Here is a 19,477-nt window from a genome sequence, read left to right as displayed (position 1 = left end):
CCCTTAGAAAAATTTATGAATTACTGTGCTGATAAACCTCTTACATTATTTGCTTTTCAAACAGTTGAGCAAAACTGAACGTACTCAAACATTCACTAAAGTGACACAAAATACTTTTAGCGCAACGCAATCTGACTTTCAGTAATCCCTACAAGAGAATGACCCTGACTAAATTAACCTATACGTTTCACAAATCACTTACCTCACAAAAATCTTCGTTACTCGAACTACTGCAATACAGCGAGCGCCACTACTGCCAGCTAAATAAAAGATTCAAACTACTGAAGGCACTAACTACTGATAGGCATAGTTAGCAACTGAAAGATTTTGATAGAGAACAAACAATGTATTTACCTCAATAGTGTTCAAAAGTCATAATGTATATAGCAGTTCATGACATCCAGTCTTACAAATTTCAAAACTCCGCCATCTCTCTCGCCACATCCACCACTGCTGGCGGCTCACCTCCAACTGCGCAACGCTACGCGCTGTTCACATCCAGCTGCCCAACACTACAATGGCAGACAACAATGCAAACTAGCCACAGACTGCACACAGCACAGCCAGTGATTTTCATACAGAGCGCTACGTGGCGTTACCAATATGAAAACATAAACAGCCCACTTACAATCCTTAATCCCCATTACGGTCGGAGGAAGGCAACGGCAAACCACCTCCGCTAGGACCTCGCTTAGTACGGCGGCGCGGGTCTCCCGCATCGTCCCCTACGCACTGTCGAGGAGCATTGGACTTCATCATCATCATCTAAGCAACATAATGTCACCTGCAAAGTGTGCTACACAATATCGGAGAACTTTAGGTTTATTGTAGGCCCAGCACAAGATTATGAGCGTATGGATCACACATAGACATGAAATACTCTGCAGGCTGGTATCTGACGATTTCGTATATCTGTCGGGAACCGAGTACGGGACATAACAGCCCAGAAGCATGGAATTTTATCGTATTGAAACCTTGCGTCAACAGTCCTTAGACACTCCTCTTTGCACATACTGTCATAGTGGCTTTTTGTTGCACTGTTTGCATCTTTTGTGCCTCACTTTACTCTCGTAGATTTGCATTCATAAGAACCTTTAACGAGTTCATTAAGGGTAATAACTGATGCCTTTATCAGTCTAGCTACCGGTATTTATTGTTTGGAACACGCCATTGAATTAGTGGGCTCTGTTAACATTAGCTGCGCATATGTTCAAAAATGGTCAGCGATTGGCTAAATGTCATGTTCCTAACTGCCGATATATGTATCCATAAAGACCACACATAAGAGAACAACGCTGGAAGAGTAAGACAGAGCGAAGTCTCGCAGTGGTAAAGACACTGGGAGCTCCTTCGCGAGGAGTGAGATTTAAGTGTCTGTCCAGCAGTTCAGATGTAGGTATTCTGTGGTTTTCCCAAATCACATAAGACAAATGCCAGGTTCAGTCTTCTGAAAAGAAGAAGCCGATTTCCTTCCTCATCCTTGCCCAATTGGAACTTGTGCTCCATCTCTTACGGCCTAGCCGCCGATGAAACGTTAAACTCTATTCATCGTCTTCGTTCTTCGGTATAATAGTTGGTAAGCCGTTAACGGTAAGTAAAGAAGGTGGAAATGCTGCAGAGACGCTGTTTGTAGAGCCAGGATAAAATATGTTACATGAAAGGCAATGGAAATGCTCGCTCAGTCACTTAACCTCAAATATTCTTTCGTTACAGCCGATCATGTTATAGTTAGGTGGCGACAGTCTGTTGTGACTGATCGAACAAGCAGCGAGTACAGGAATAAAGAGTAGGAAGACCTGGATCGAGGATCCCTCAGAAGATCACGAATGAGACGGTAGTGCCGCGATAAATCATTTAGGGAAGCTGGTGCTCGATGAAGCGACACGAAAGGGACCATCGAAAGGCAGAAGTGTAGGTCAACAGTGTCATTCTAAAATGCAAAGTAGCGAGTCGCTGCATGTATAGTGCTCTTATGGTTCACATCGAAGATCTGGGTTCGCGTTTCGGTACGGTACATTGTCATTGTATGTAATGAATATTCAGTCTAAATACTAAAATAGTACTTAGATATTCACCGAAAAAAGAACGGTTTCTACGTAGACCAGAACATAGACTCATTACTGTACTGGGAGGATATTCTTTCCTAAGAACCTTCAACATCGCAGCGCGTCAGCAATCGTTGGTTAATATATTAAAAAACTAAAAACCCACCTCGATTGCAAAAAAAACACTAGGTGCTTATTTCGCAATCGAGGCGGGTTTTTAGTTTTTTAACATATTCTTTCCTTCTTAAAACTGTGAGAGTCTGTTTGTGTCTGATTATTTTAGCCGGCCGGTGTGGCCGAGCGGTTCTAGGCTCTTCAGTCTGGAACCGCGCGACCGCTACGGTCGCAGGTTCAAATCCTGCCTTGGGCATGGATGTGTGTGACGTCCTTAGGTTAGTTAGGTTTAAGTAGCTCTAAGTTCTAGGGGACTGATGACCTCAGATGTTAAGTCCCATAGTGCTCAGAGCCATTTGAACCATTTTTGATTATTTTGCTTTCACTAATGCGAAAGTGATTAGCTCCGAAAAACTTATGTAGGTCGTTCTACATACGTTATCAGTGTTCTGAAATATCCACCTATTTCAGAGACGAGGTACTGAATTCTTAGCGGTTGATTATTTTTCACCTGTAAGCCGTAAAACACAGAAATGTCTGTTGGAATCTATTTTTTTTTAGGTTACATATACATTACGTTCTTATACAAATTGAGGTGTGTCTAAAGTAATGAAGGAATCCACGCTCTTTACTACTTCCCCGTAGGGAATAGAATGGGTATGTATACAGAGGTGAGTACATGCAAAACGTTTTCAGACATTTAGTCAACATGTAAGACGCGGAGAAATAAAAGTAAGATATGGATTACGGAAGATTTAAGAAATGAGGTAGAGATTTCTTGCAGTGGCTATTGTGCTTACTGAACGTGGAGAAATGTAAACGCTGCTCTTCACTCGAAAAATTACTCATAATAAGACACAAAAATTGTCATGTACTTTTCTTCAAAATTGAAATTATCAATAAATTTAGGCATTAATAATAGCAGCAGTCAGAACGGAGGCTGAAAGCTTTCATATTTAATAGAATGCGGAATCGTACGGAGCTCCTAAACATATACCAAATGATTCACTTAGGACTGGGAAATCGGTTCCTTACCTGTAGAGCTAGATTCACCTGCTGTCCAACGAAAGAGGTAAACTTCGCTGAGTAGGAAGGCTTATCAAAAACATTTTTTTTAGGAAGTTTTGTCTGTCTCACTCTATTGATTAGTTTCGTCTGGAATTTCAGCAGTGTCGCTATTAAATCACTGAACTGGCAAGCGGCCACCGGCGATGAATGCTAAGCACAGCAGAATATTGCTGCGAGAACCGTCTCATCGCGAAAGTTGCCTCATCGTTACGACTGCTTTTCTTTGCTGCTTCTAGTGCTTTGTTTCGCAAAAGGAAAACAGATCTTTCATGTTTAGCTATACAGATACAGGGGTTGGACAGAAATACGGGAACATCAAAAACACGACGCATTATTATGCCTAACACGGTGTAGGAAACACATTCGCATTCAAAACAGCTTCCAGTCGTCTCGGAATGGATAAATAAAGGTCCTTATGGGGTTTTCAGGGGAATAGTATACTGTTTTTCCTGCGAAATAGTGGCAATGGCTCTGAGCACTATGGGACTCAACATCTTAGGTCATAAGTCCCCTAGAACTTAGAACTACTTAAACCTAACTAACCTAAGGACATCACACACACCCATGCCCGAGGCAGGATTCGAACCTGCGACCGTAGCAGTCCCGCGGTTCCGAAAATAGTGGCAAGCTTAGGTAACGAAGATGAAGGTGGATAGCGATTACGCACCCTTTTCTCCAAAGTAGACCACAAAGGCTCAATAATATTGAGATCTCAACAAACATTGTATCTTGGGATGGACTTCATTAGCCAAAATGGTTGCATAATCCTTGGCAGTTATGCTGCAGAGTACCCATGGGTACCATGGAATACCATGATATGGGTGTACAGATCATCACTGAACCTCTGCCATGTTTCACTCTTGGGACGTAAACCTCGGCCATAAGTTGGAATCAGTGTGAAACAAGACTCATCCGACCAAATGACTTTCTTCCAGTTTTTATGGCTGTGCTCCTCTCTTCCACAAAAATGGTTCAAATGGCTCTGAGCACTATGGGACTTAACATCTGAGGTCATCAGTCCCCTAGGACTTAGAACTACTTAAACCTAACTAACCTAAGGACACCATATACATCGACGCCCGGGGCAGAATTCGAACCTACGATCGTAGCAGTTGCGCGGTTCCGGACTGAAGCGCCTAGAACCTATCGGCCACCGCGGCCGGCTCCTCTCTTCCATTTACAGGAATTTGCATCAGAGATGTGTTTTGAAATTCTTGCTCGCCCTGCAATTCCCAGCTTTTGGAGACCTCTTCGTGTTGTTTTAGTGCTGACAAGGTCCGCGAGTGCGAATTTAGGTCTGCAGTGACTTTTGCAGATATCGTCCTCTTATTTTTCCTCACAATCCTGTTCAATGTCCGTCTGTCGCCATCACTCAACGCGAAAGTACGGGTCGTGATTTAGCGGATGAGGTTTCTCCGCTTTCCTTGTACGAGGTATAAATCTTCGAAACTGTGCCTCTTGAAACACCAGACATTTGGCTACGGAAGCTCGTTGTTTAGAAAATCACGGAAAAGCTATGCTGGAATGGCTGGACGACGAATTGGATTCCAATCTTCCTCTCGAATACGAGTCTGATGTCTTACATAACAGACTAGCCAACTCTCGCAAAAGAGTTGCAGTATTGTCTATGACAGGTTGAACAGCCACGGGAATGCGTTGCCGTCGTCCGTGCTTAGTGTTGTAACCAGGTCTGATACGATATATAAGGGGCTTGAACAGCGTAAGATCTGGAGTGATCATTGTGAAGGACACGGAAATGCCGCCTGCTTGTGTGAGACAGCGTTATCAGCACCTGACAAAGTTTGGTTCAAATGGTTCCAATGGCTCTGAGCACTATGGGACTTAAATTCTGAGGTCATCAGTCTCCTAGAACTTAGAACTGCTAAAACCTAACTACCCTAAGGACATCACACACATCCATGCCCGAGGCACGATTCGAACTTGCGACCGTAGTGGTCGCGCAGTTCCAGACTGTAGCCCCTAGAACCGCTCGGCCACTCCGGCCAGCGACAAACTTTGAATGGGGCCACATCGTGGGTCTCCATTTGGCCTGCTGGATGAATCGTACAGTATCCACATTTGTGGGGCATTGAGATGTGACAGAGGCTCGACGTTGGACTGTATGGCAATGAGGCGGCAGACATACGCGTCCTCAAGGTTCCGGTCTACCACGCGTGTTCGCCACAAGGGCGGATCGCTGTATGGTGCACCAAGCACATCGTAACTCCTTCACATCTGCGGCAGCCATCTGAGAACAAGTGATGGATTCCCTGCAACATTCTGTGTCATCTCGCACCCTTGATCGAAGACTAACAGGAGCCGGAATGGGGTGTTACCTTCCCGACCGTAAGCTGCCGTTAACACCACAAAACACTTATAACGAAGCGTGTAGCTCTTCTTTGGATCTTTTTCTATGTATCCTAGCAACCCATTCCCACAGGAATAGTAGCACACTGTTTAGCACATTGAAATCATCTTAAAGATCAGTGAAACAAAATCTGTTTTCGATCATTTGGGCCTGTGTTTTCATTGTTTCGGTTGTTTCATTCAATGACACTGCAGAGATCCTCTACCAGCCCTGTCCAACCCACAGATTCCCTCTATGTTGTTCTCATTGTTGATGGATAATTAAACTCTAACTCTCTTTCTTCCTAATGGTCTCTTTCCTTTCTCAGCGCCCGAAAAAAAAAAATACAGCACACTAAATTCTGCAAGCATTGGCTAATCCGACACGCTTGAGACACATTTCACAATGGAAACATATTAATGTACGCGAAGAAATGAAACGTTTCCTAAATACTGTCTAAACACGAGCATTAGCGACAAAATTTCAGATGCTCGTGAGAGGTATTTTCTTAGTATTCTGGTATAAATGCCCCGTGGTTTCTGGTGGCTCGTCACGGACTAATTGTATTTCGTTTGATTTCTTAGCTCGGTTTTGTGACCGTATTGCGGTAAAGTTTTTACACAAGGGTTCAAACATAGAAGGTGCGCGGTGTGTGACTTACGAAACAAACTTGTTCCATTCCACTCATTATACTTTCTGTTGATAACAGCTTTGTCTGCTTTACTCTTCACCGTCAAGCTTGCATTCAGTAGTATTCGCTTCTGTCGCGGGGTTTATTTTTGTGGCAATCTTAGTTGTACCTTAACAGAAATACACAGCAGTATGGACAGATTTACTAGTGAAGAGTTGGCCGATATGCATCTCGTGTGTGGTTCCCTGAATACAATGGAAGAGCGGCGGGACAACACAATGCTGAGATATTCCTACAGCGACGACAACCACATCACAGGACTTTTCACTAATGTGAAGGTATTTTTATAGAAACAAAAGTAATTAGGGCAAAAGAAAAACAAAATCATAATTACATTGGTGAAAAATGGAAAAATTGGCCCCTTTCCTTGCGGATATGTAATATTTGTGACATATCGCGCCCTGGAAAGAACAGTGACACAACTAAAAAATGCAGTACTTGAGAAAACTGGACTTAAAGAATTAATTCTATAAAACTTGCACTGAACTACTATACGCTTTCTTAAAATTTCAAGTGAGTATTGTGGGCAGTAAATTCCATTGTATTCTGCGTGCACATTCGGGCACTTCATACGTATTTTTCAGTGACGTAAACTAAAAATGCCGTATTTTACTTGTATCAATTTTCTTGCTGGGGTGCTATATGTGTATTTTTACAGTGTGGGTGAGTGTAACAAGCGTGTATAGTGTAGTGTTACGTTTGTGTTGTATGAGATGATGAGGGCAGGGAGAGAGAGAAACCTGGTGCCGGCACATAGCTTACCCTCTCCCGATGATATACAGCAGTATGGACAGGCTTATCCATGAAGGGTCGGCCGCCGAACTTAACCTCCTCATCCAACGAACGAATCAGCCTCGAGAGTGTCACATGCCTTCCCTTCATGCGACACTGCGGAGAGGCTTGGAATTTAATTCGGACATTTCAGCAAAGTCTGGTGATCAGGAACTGTACGCCCCCAGCTCTTCTTCCCTTTCTGTCAAAATACTGTCATTACCTCCGAGTCGAGCGTCACCACACCGGCGAACGTTAGCGATCTCGGCTATGGAGAGGGTATGGAGGGTGCAATTACATTGTTACCCTGTAACGAACTACCAGAGAACACAGGTCTCAGAAAATATCCAGCAACAATTTCCGAAATTTCTTCGGTTGAGTTCGGGTTTACCCTGCGTATCCCCTCAGGATATGTTTACTTGCGTACTGAAAGACAGACGATGAAATATTACTGGTCGTTCAGCGCTATATATCACATGTTTTCAAGATATTCCTCCGAAATTTAAAGTGTAAGAGAATAGGAATTTGAATTTAGGATCACTTCAACATTTCCTGCCTCTAAGACGCACGCTGCTTGCCGGAAGAGAACACGTTCGACGAAAGTGGCTGACATTTGCTTCTTCATACTTCACTTGTGTCGGTGCCGCGATCATTACCCAAGGCCTCGAACGGGTAATAAGTCGGTCCACACGGCGACTGAAGTACGAGAAAAGGGATTTCCCGGAGGCAGGCGGGCAGGTCAGGCGCTGCCAAGGCCGGCGTTGCGACAGCGCGGCCCTCGCTCCCCGCTTATCAGCGTCTCCGTGCTCGTGCCTCTGTACCACGGCTTAGCGCCAACATTGTCACATCTCTCCCAGAACCCGCGCACGCCTCGCGCGTTCCAGGCAAACATCTGTGCTTAGTATCCTCATCACGACTGTGATGCCTCTTAGCGACTGATGTCGCGCACGCGCTAAATGGCTAGACCTGTGTTCTGTTTCAAAGCCCCCCCCCCCCCCCCCCACTTTCCCCGCAATCTTCATTAGTACTTGGACATCTCAGTCAGTAGAGCAATTGTGTACGAAAGGCAAAAGTGCTGGGTTCGACTCCTGGTCCGACGAACAGTTTTAATCTACCCGGAGGTTCCAAATCTTCATTAGGTTTCCCGTGATTTCCCTAAACCACTACAAGCGCATAATTTCTTGAAGAGGTCTTGGTCGCTTCCTTCCTCCATTATTGTATGACGGAGTCATTTCTCCAGCTTTAATGTCGACGATGTCCATGGATTGTAAAAATGCACATCTTCCCTTTTTTGTAACATGTCAGACACAGGTCTTCTACATCTACATCTACATCTATACTCCGCGAGCCACCTTACGGTGTGTGGCGGAGGGTACTTATTGTACCACTATCTGATCCCCCTTCCCTGTTCCATTCACGAATTGTGCGTGGGAAGAACGACTGCTTGTAAGTCTCCGTATTTGCTCTAATTTCTCGGATCTTTTCGTTGTGATCATTACGCGAGATATATGTGGGCGGTAGTAATATGTTGCCCATCTCTTCCCGGAATGTGCTCTCTCGTAATTTCGATAATAAACCTCTCCGTATTGCGTAACGCCTTTCTTGAAGTGTCCGCCACTGGAGCTTGTTCAGCATCTCCGTAACGCTCTCGCGCTGACTAAATGTCCCCATGACGAATCGCGCTGCTTTTCGCTGGATCATGTCTATCTCTTCTATTAATCCAACCTGGTAAGGGTCCCATACTGATGAGCAATACTCAAGAATCGGACGAACAAGCGTTTTGTAAGCTACTTCTTTCGTCGATGAGTCACATTTTCTTAGAATTCTTCCTATGAATCTCAACCTGGCGCCTGCTTTTCCCACTATTTGTTTTATGTGATCATTCCACTTCAGATCGCTCCGGATAGTAACTCCTAAGTATTTTACGGTCGTTACCGCTTCCAATGATTTACCACCTATGGCATAATCGTACTGGAATGGATTTCTGCCCCTATGTATGCGCATTATATTACATTTATCTACGTTTAGGGAAAGCTGCCAGCTGTCGCACCATGCATTAATCCTCTGCAGGTCTTCCTGGAGTACGTACGAGTCTTCTGATGTTGCTACTTTCTTGTAGACAACCGTGTCATCTGCAAATAGCCTCACGGAGCTACCGATGTTGTCAACTAAGTCATTTATGTATATTGTAAACAATAAAGGTCCTATCACGCTTCCTTGCGGTACTCCCGAAATTACCTCTACATCTGCAGATTTTGAACCGTTAAGAATGACATGTTGTGTTCTTTCTTCTAGGAAATCCTGAATCCAATCACAAACCTGGTCCGATATTCCGTAAGCTCGTATTTTTTTCACTAAACGTAAGTGCGGAACCGTATCAAATGCCTTCCTGAAGTCCAGGAATACGGCATCAATCTGCTCGCCAGTGTCTACGGCACTGTGAATTTCTTGGGCAAATAGGGCGAGCTGAGTTTCACATGATCTCTGTTTGCGGAATCCATGTTGGTTATGATGAAGGAGATTTGTATTATCTAAGAACGTCATAATACGAGAACACAAAACATGTTCCATTATTCTACAACAGATTGACGTAAGCGAAATAGGCCTATAATTATTCGCATCTGATTTATGACCCTTCTTGAAAATGGGAACGACCTGCGCTTTCTTCCAGTCGCTAGGTACTTTACGTTCTTCCAGCGATCTACGATAAATTGCTGATAGAAAGGGGGCAAGTTCTTTAGCATAATCACTGTAGAATCTTAAGGGTATCTCGTCTGGTCCGGATGCTTTTCCGCTACTAAGTGATAGCAGTTGTTTTTCAATTCCGATATCGTTTATTTCAATATTTTCCATTTTGGCGTCCGTGCGACGGCTGAAGTCAGGGACCGTGTTACGATTTGCCGCAGTGAAACAGTTTCGGAACACTGAATTCAGTATTTCTGCCTTTCTTCGGTCGTCCTCTGTTTCGGTGCCATCGTGGTCAACGAGTGACTGAATAGGGGATTTAGATCCGCTTACCGATTTTACATATGACCAAAACTTTTTAGGGTTCTTGTTTAGATTGTTTGCCAATGTTTTATGTTCGAATTCGTTGAATGCTTCTCTCATTGCTCTCTTTACGCTCTTTTTCGCTTCGTTCAGCTTTTCCTTATCAGCTATGATTCGACTACTCTTAAACCTATGATGAAGCTTTCTTTGTTTCCGTAGTACCTTTCGTACATGATTGTTATACCACGGTGGATCTTTCCCCTCGCTTTGGACCTTAGTCGGTACGAACTTATCTAAGGCGTACTGGACGATGTTTCTGAATTTTTTCCATTTTTGTTCCACATCCTCTTCCTCAGAAATGATACATGCTCATAAATATTTTCCACCACAAATTACCTTTCTGGTATATTGTTAGAAGTTATATGTTTGAGATATGATCGTCCGATTTCTTAGTTGCTACGTTGACATGTAAGAAATTAATGGGAGATTACTCTAGACTGAAGAGATATGTGGTCCTTACAAATAATGAATTTCGAAGTGTTGTGGCTGAATTGTGAACAGCAGTAAAGGGTTGTGCTGACTATCTTTCGACAATGTGACAATCACTGGAAATAATCCAGATTTGAAGAGTTATTCAATGGTCTTTAATAGAAAGGAAAGGAAACAAAAATAAAATAGTAATGAAGGAAAATGTACAGGGTGTCCCATTAATCACGATCATGCCGAAAAACCTTTTGTCCGGAAGCAAAATAAAAAATAATCTTTCAAGCATTATTTGCATAGCTACCAGGGGGACATTAAATGATTGAATTTATTCTGACTTTGTTCGTTACGACGATATGAACAGCAGCACGTCTTCCTTTTAAAAGCACTCTCTTCTTTTATTCGGTAATCCACTAACTCTCCTATTCCAACGCGGATCACAATGTACCATTCACATAACGATGATGTTATTAAAAACGTAACATAAAACTGACTTTGACTCAGCTAGCACACAGAGCAGGTATCTGAGGTTACGTAAGTTGTCCATTTGATTGAGTCGCAAATGGAAACGTAAGGGAAATGCAAGTCGGTCATTCAATCAATCACATTCAGTTGACGGTTAGTGTGAGTTCACCAATGAAGAGGAGGTAGAATTACTACTCATCTGCGCAGAATTTAAGTTACCAGAAGCATAACTGCAAAAATGTTTTCTTATTTAAAAGATGGGTACCTGCGTGCACTGTGTGCTAGTACAAGAAAGTCGAAGTCAATTTTGTGCTACTTTTTTAATAACATCATGTTTACGTGAATGGTAGATTATGACCCGTTTTTGAGGAGAAAAGTGGATTACCGAATAGAAAACGTAGAGCGCTATTAAAAAAAAGATGTACTGATGTTTATACATTTGTAACTAAAAAAGTTACAAAATGGGCAGTCATGGTGATTGTTGTCCCCCTGGTAGCAAAACAAGATCTGCTTGATACGGTTTTAATTTTGCTTCTGGACAAAAAGTTATTTGGGGTGGGCACGGTACATGGGACACTGTGTATATAAAGTATCTACTGTAGTTAGCGAAGGAGACCTGTCTAAAAAATAGGTGTTCTCATCGAAAATGATACTAAAACGAAATGAACAACATTTTGGGACGTGTGTAAAGTACCTTCCCTCAGGATTTTACCATGCCTTACACAAGGAAGGGAGAGCCGAAAATGGTACGTCAAGTACGATCTGCCACACACCGTAAGGTGTATAGATGTACATGTTGCGTACCAACGACAGACGTACTCGCTCGTAGATGCCTATTACGCTGTGAAATTCTTCATGCAGCCAATTAAGTCCTCATCTGATCTCATTAGTGTTTCAAAAGCCATACTTTCCAAATGTCTCCGGAGAAGGTTGTGTAGTTGGTTTACGTTAGACGATCGGAATGACCAAGTATACGGTTCCCATATTTTCGGTGCTCTGTTTCATCATAGAAAATGCATTTTTTTTTGTCCTCAAATATTTCCTGCAAGCGCCCTTTACAGCACCTCGGAATTTTACTGTTGCATTCTAAAATACCATAGGTATGAATGTAAGATTTTCTGTAACATGCATCTGCTGCAGATGTATGATTATTATTTAAGCGACTGTAATTTTGTAGTAGTTTAGACAGAGCCCCGTGGGAATGGCCTTTTTTTTTTTGTAAAGAATGTAATATTGTTTTATCTTTATTTCATCTGGTGATTAGTTTGGAGAGTGCAGAGGGAAAGTAACGGTCAGAACTCAGGAGGCTTGTAAATGGCTATTGTAGCACTAGAACATTTTGTGGTGGCGCAGCAACTATTGTACAGATGTGTATTTGCGAAGAGTGTAAGTACTGGTGAGGGTATCCTACTTTCGATTTATTAACATATACCTATGTCACTTCAGGTGAACGAAGGACTGATGGCGCCACGCGTCTCCCCAGACTGAGCCACGGTTCTCACTATTGACCTCGCTGCTGCCGGGACTGAAAACACCGGTGATTAAAGAAGTAAAGCGTCGGGGATGTAATGCAGAGTCCGAATCCTTACTGAGTTTCATTCGATCTGATAATCAAGTCATTACTTGTTGCAAAGTTAGAGATTAGTACGAGATTAGTTCATAATTGAGAGACTTGAAGTCGAACTGCAAACGACATCATTGTACGTTCATTCGGAAGTTCGACTTTAGAAGAACAGCTTCTGCCACAACAGCCTTTGAGCAGGCAACAATGACAGCAGTATCACTTTATTGGTGGACAACAAAAAGGTATATACTCAGCTTCGAATTTTTTTTTTTTGGCTAGTGTTGCGATCGCGGTACGCCGAATGAATGGCGGCAGGAGAGGTCGCCCGTGGAACACAGCCAAATGCGATGCATCGTGGAGAAGAGGAACGTTTCTGTGTTGTTTACGGAAAGCGTCGTTTCTAAGACAGATGTCCGTGCCACCTCGTCGGCAGGCGTGGCCTATGCCATTGTTTGTACAGGAACAGAGCTGGTCTTAATTACTCGCCATCCCAGGGAGTAGCCTTGGCACCTGCACTCAAAAAGAAACAACAATGAAGGACGAACGCAGCACCAGGCCCAAGCATCAAGCCAGCGAAGGCTCCGCTGAGCGGGAGTGGAAGTGTAATTTACCATGACTGTCCATCAAGCGTCGTAGTATGTTAACGAGCTCCGAAAATTTACATCATCGATAATACTTTCAAATAAGTAACCAATTTTTTCATTCTCGTCTACATACATGTTCTGTAAAACACTGTGAAGCGCGTGACACAGGTTAAATAGCATGATACCGCGTATTAGAGCGTCTTCCCATTCCTATTGCCTATGAAGCGTGGGAAGAAATGAAAAATGGTTCAAATGGCTCTGACAAGGGAACCTCCCCATCGCACCCCCCTCAGATTTAGTTATAAATTGGCACAGTGGATAGGACTTGAAAAACTGGACACAGATCAATCGAGAAAACTGGAAGAAGTTGTGCGGAACTAAGAAAAAAATAAGCGAAATATACAAACTGAATAGTCCATGCGCAACATAGGCAACATCAGGGATGCTGTCGGCTCAGGAGCGCCGTGGTCCCGTGGTTAGCGTGAGCAGCTGCGGAACGAGAGGTCCTTGGTTCAAGTCTTCCCTTGAGTGAAAAGTTTCTTTTTTTTAATTTTCGTAAAGTTATGATCTGTCCGTTGGTTCATTGACGTCTCTGTTCACTGTAATAAGTTTAGTGTCTGTGTTTTGCGACCGCACCGCAAAACCGTGCGATTAGTAGACGAAAGGACGTGCCTCTCCAATGGGAACCGAAAACATTTGATCGCAAGGTCATATGTCAACCGATTCCTCCACAGGAAAACACGTCTGATATATTCTATACGACACTGGTGCCGGCATGTGCGTCACATGACAGGAACATGTTGTGGACCCACCTAACTTGTACACTTGGCGAATGGGTAAAAAGATTCTTCTGCCTTGCCCTATATAGGTTTTCTTGTGGATGTGATAATCACTCGCAAAAAAGTGATGAAAGCATACGAGTTTGTCACATAAACTGCAACAAATGAATGCAACAGATTCACAGTCGCACAATTTTCCCTGTGCTCTGTCAAAACATGTTTTTAACGTTTTCAAATTTTTCTGTGTGTAGTCCGTCAAATCATGCATATGTCCAAGCAAATCTGAACATGTCCTGGAATTTTGGAGAGCGAAGTTCATTATGTGTGAGTGCCTGAACTTTGGTAATTGTCTGAAAATAAAAACTTTTCACGTGGGGGAAGACTTGAACCTAGGACCTTTCATTCCGCAGATGCTCACGCTAACCACGGGACCACGGCGCTCCTGAGCTCACAGAATCCTTGATGTTGCCTATGTTGCTCATGGACTACTCAGTTTGTATATTTTGCTTATTTTTTCATAGTTCCACACAACTTCTTCCAGTTTTCTCGATTGATCAGTGTTCAGTTTTTCAAGGCCTATCCACTGTGCCAACTTATAACTAAATCTGAGGGGGGTGCGAAGGGGAGATTCCCTTGTGAGCACTATGGGACTGAACATCTGAGTTCACCAGTCCCCTAGAACTTAGAACTACTTAAAGCTAACTAACCTAAGGACATCACACACATCCATGTCCGAGGGAGGATTCGAACCTGCGAACATAGCGGTCGCGCGGTTCAAGACTAAAGCGCCTAGAACCGCTCAGACACTCCGGCCGGCGCGTGGGAAGAATGACTGTTAAATGACTGTGTGCGCACGATAATTAGTCTAACTTTTTCTTCGCGGCCACTAACGGAGCGATACGCAGGGAGGCTGAAGAATATATTTAGATTATTCGCTTAATAGCGGTTCCTGAAACTTTGTAAGTAGGCTGTCGCTTCATAGTTAGCGTCTAAATTGAAGCTTGTGCAAATTCAGGTTTTTCGGCCTTCCCGTGACGTTCCCCTGCGAGTCATACAGACGTGTGACCATTCATACTGCCCTTCTGCGTATATGTGCAACATCTACTGTTAGTTCTATTTGATGTGGGTCCCACACACTAGAGCAATGGACCAGCATGCGCTTTGGAGGCAATTTGTGACTCGCACGTTGTTTCATTGACATAGTATGCGTTCCGGTGGTTTACCATTTACTTTCTCCAACCAACATATAACCTTAGGTAAACAAATACGCAACGATGATATCCGTAATGAGTAGCTGAGAAGCGTAGTGTACCATAGCGTAGGGTAGTATTGTTGGGCTTGATTATGAAATAAAAGGCACAAGACGTACCACTTCTCCCGTAAGGCTCCAAGGCCGACGACCTACAGTGTTTAACGGTGTCGTGATGGAAAGAAGAAATCTGCTTCACCTCAATTTGACAGCAAAATATGACGAATTAGACTTCTCCCTTCACCGGGCAGCTTTCGAGAAACGACGCGCTGGCACATTACTAAAATTTAATGACTTCGGCCACTGAAGCATTTCCGTACTGAAATGTAAGATTTATGATTAGCGTGGTCAGTCAGCACTATATTGACAACTGATATGATGTAAATAATTGTACAAACGTAGTAACAAAACGTAATGTTTTATTCAGTTGATCATAGGTGTTAATTTTTGTTTACTGCAGAAAGTTTAGCGCATTCTTGGTTAACGGTTTAATTTTATTTCACATACTGGACAGAAAAAAGTAAGTATAGCGTTTAAAGTTTCGTCGACAGATGGGTAAATACAGGAGAAGCAGGAACTTAATTGGGAAGGGATAATGGAAGAAAACAACTGTGGGGTTTTTGGAGGACCCATCCCGGCATTCGCCTGATGCGATTTAAGGGATCTACAGAACAGTTAAAGTAATATGACTGTGCGCCGATTAATCTCCTTGCAAAAGATTCTGTTTACTGTGGGTTAGCAAGAGGTGCGATTGTAGCAGAGATGGAAACCTAAAGCAAGCATTTGCCTGAAGAGAAAAAACGTCTTAAAACCGCAATTCACTTCCGGAGTACTAATTCAAGGTGAATCACATCGCAAACTCTTACGCTTATGAGCTTAAACAACTCTAACGGGCAAAACTGGTGAATTATGGCACCTGATAGAAGAAGAAGTTTCCCAGAAGATGCATTCTAGTTAACAAGTGTACCAAAAGACGAGAAGTTAGTTGCTAAGTAAAAGACTTCCTGAACATCTGCATGGCTACTCTGCACATCATACTTAAGTGCCTGGCAGAGGGTTCATCGAACCACCTCCAGACTATTTCTCTAGCGTTCCACTTACGAACAGCGGGGGAAAAAAGAACAAAAGTCTTTCAATGTTCTGACTTCACTCATTTTTTTACAAAGGTGGACGCCAACAATATATTTTAGCATTCAGAGGAGTAAGCTGGTGATTGACATTTCGTGAAAAGATTTTGCCGCGACGAAAAACGCCTTTGTTTTAATGACTGCCATCCACTCTCGCGTATCATATCCATGACAGTTTCTCCCCTATTTCGCGATGATACAAAACTAGTTGATGTTCTTTGATCTTTTTCGATATCCTCCGTCAACCCTATCTGATCAGGTTCCCATACAGCGCAATGATACTCCAAAGACGACGGACTATCGTGGCGTTGCATCTTGGTAAGTATTCTGCCAATAAATCGCAGTCTATGGTTCGCCTTCCCCACAATATTATCTATGTGATAGTTCCAATTCAGATTGTTCCTTATTGTAATCCCTTGGTATTTAGTTGAGTTTACAGCCTTTAGATTTGTGTGATTTATCGTATAGCCGAAATTTAACGTATACCTTTTAGTAGTCGTGCGAATGGTATCACACGTTTCATTATTTAGAGCCAATTGCCACTTTTCTCACTAGACATATATCTTGTCTACATCATTTTGCAATTGGTTTTGATCTTCTGATGAACCTGCTAGAAGGTAAATGACAGCATCATCAACAGACAGTTTAAGACTGCTACTCACACTGTCTCCTAAATCATTGATATTTAAGTAGATTAGGGACAGTAGAGGGCCTCTAACACTTCCTTGGGGAACGCCATATTCACTTCTGTTTTACTCGACGACTTCCCGTCAATTACTACGAACTTTAACCTTTCTGAGAGGAAATCACAAATCCTGTCGCACAACTGAGACGACACACCATACGCACTATGACTACGTATTAATATATCGTTTCCTTCCAGGTAATCCATAATGTTCGAACACAGTATGTATTCCAAAATCCGACTGCAGATGGACGTCTGTGGTATGGATCGGTAATTCAGCGGATTACCCCTATTTCCTGTCTTGAGTGTTGGTGTGACCTGTGAAACTTTCCAGTGTTTACGTACGGATCTTACGTCGAGCGAACGCTTGTTAAGCGTGGAGCTATTATATCAGACTTGCCTTTACTAAGTGATCTAAGCTTCTTTGCTGCACCTAGGAAATCTAATTCTAAGTTATTCATGTTGACAGCTGTTCTTGATTAGAATTCTGGAATATTTAGGCCTACTTCGTCTTATATGGTGAAGGCATTTGAGAAAAACGTATATAGTAACTCTGCTTTAGTGGCACTTTCATCGATAACATTACCGCTGCTATTGCACACTGAAGGTAATGATTTTGTCTTGCTACTGGTGTTCTCTGCATACGACCAGAAGCTTTTTGGAATTCCTGCCAGTTCAAGGAAGAGTTTCGTTGTGGCAACTATTAAAAGCATCTCGCTTTGAAGTACGCCCTAAACCTGGAGCTGCTGTAAAACATCACCAATCTTGGATATTTTGCGTTCTTTGAACTTTGGCATCCCTTTTCCGTTGCTTCTGCAACAGTGTTCTGATCTGTTTTGTGCACCACGCGGGATCACTTCCGTCCCTTATTAATTAATTTGGCATAAACCTCTCAACTGCCATCGATACTATTTCTTTGAATGCCAGCTACATCTGGTCTACGTTTACGTAGTTAGATTGGAAGGAGAGGAGACGGTCTCTTAGGAAGGCATCAATCGAATTTATATTTGAGCTGTATATCTTGCGCTTACTTTTCGTGGCTTTTCGTGGGTTTGGATGTTACGATGTTCAGTCTTGCTACAACGACCTCGTGGTCACAATTGCTCAGGATTATTTGTTGCTTAGAGGTCCACCAAGTTTTCGCAATAATTTACACTTCGGTTGGGCTCTTTAATTATTTGTTTAAAATAATTTTCGAAGAAAGTATTTCAGTAAGACTTCGGACAATGTTTTATTCCTACCACCGACTTTAAACCTGTTTCAAATGAGACTCAAGTTTTCTTTGAACCTTTCAGCAACTGTATAATCTGAGTGGAGGGAGGGATGGGTTTGCAAATATAACCTCTACCCATGCTGACTCTGTTTCGCAAGATAAACTACTTCTAAGAGCAATAAGAGCGCTCCCACCAACTGTATTTAAGCTCTCCCTTCTCAACACCGTTATGGCCTTTGTAAAAATTTCTGGTGAACTTATCTCCGGTTGTAGCCAGCTTTCAGTACCTATAACGATTTGAGCTTCAGTGCTTCCTATTAGCGCTTGGAGCCCTGATTATTTCCTAACACAGTTACGACAATTTACAGCTGCTATATCTGTTCTTCCTAGGTCTATTCTCGTTCTATATGTGCCGTGAATCCTTTGATAGTGAAGAAGTTTTGTTCTTTTAGACCTTTTAACCTACAGAGCCGCCCAGTTCATTCCACACGGCATTGCTACCCGTGTAGATACCTCCTGTGCATAAAGGACCCCTGACCCATTAAGTGGAATTCGAAACCCCACCACCCTATGGCGCAAGTCGACAAACCCGCAGCCTACATTGTCGCAGAATTGTCTATGCCTCTGATTCAGCCGGCCGCGGTGGACGAGCGGTTCTAGGCGCTTCAGTCCGGAACCGCGTGACTGCTACGGTCGCAGGTTCGAATCCTGCCTTGGGTATGGACGAGTGTGATGACCTTAGCTTAGTTAGGTTTAAGTAGTTCGACGTTCTAGGGGACATGACCTCAGATGTTAAGTCCCATAGTGCTCAGAGCCATTTGAACCTCTGATTCAGACCTTGCACTAGGTTCTGTACTGAAGGTCCTCAATCGCACCTGTCGACGATGCTACAAATTGCGAGCTCTGCCTCCTTCTGGGCAGCAAGTGCATTAATCTTTGTCACTGGAGTTAGCCGTCTGAAACCAGAGAGAATCTCTTCTGATACAAAGCAACACATATCATTAGTACTGACATGAGGCACCACATGCAATTGGCTGCTCCCTATGCTCTCCATGGCATCTGGAAGCACCCATTCCACATCTGGGATGAATCCGCCCCCAGTATGCACACACAGTGCACAATGGATTTCTTCCTCCCCTTTGCAGCCATATCCCTAAAGGAGCCAATTACACGCTTGACATTGGAACCCCTGACTACCAGTAAGCCTCCCTCTGTGAATGCACGGATCTTGCAGGCCGAGAGGTTTCCTCTAAGACAGGGCAAGTGATTGCCTGGCTCAGTATTTTTATCAGCTACATATAGCG

The 19,477-nt window shown here is 43.1% G+C and overlaps 1 protein-coding gene across 2 annotated transcripts in view; it reads left to right on the top strand.

Moving 5' to 3' along the window:
• The window catches only part of LOC126183746 (uncharacterized), a 526,769-nt gene that overhangs the window by 28,369 nt on the left and 478,923 nt on the right, over positions 1 to 19,477 (top strand). The window lies entirely within an intron of this gene.

Source organism: Schistocerca cancellata, chromosome 4 (assembly GCF_023864275.1).
Source record: "Schistocerca cancellata isolate TAMUIC-IGC-003103 chromosome 4, iqSchCanc2.1, whole genome shotgun sequence".
NCBI classification, from domain to species: Eukaryota; Metazoa; Arthropoda; class Insecta; order Orthoptera; family Acrididae; genus Schistocerca; species Schistocerca cancellata.
This window is presented reverse-complemented; position numbering and strand designations above follow the sequence as displayed.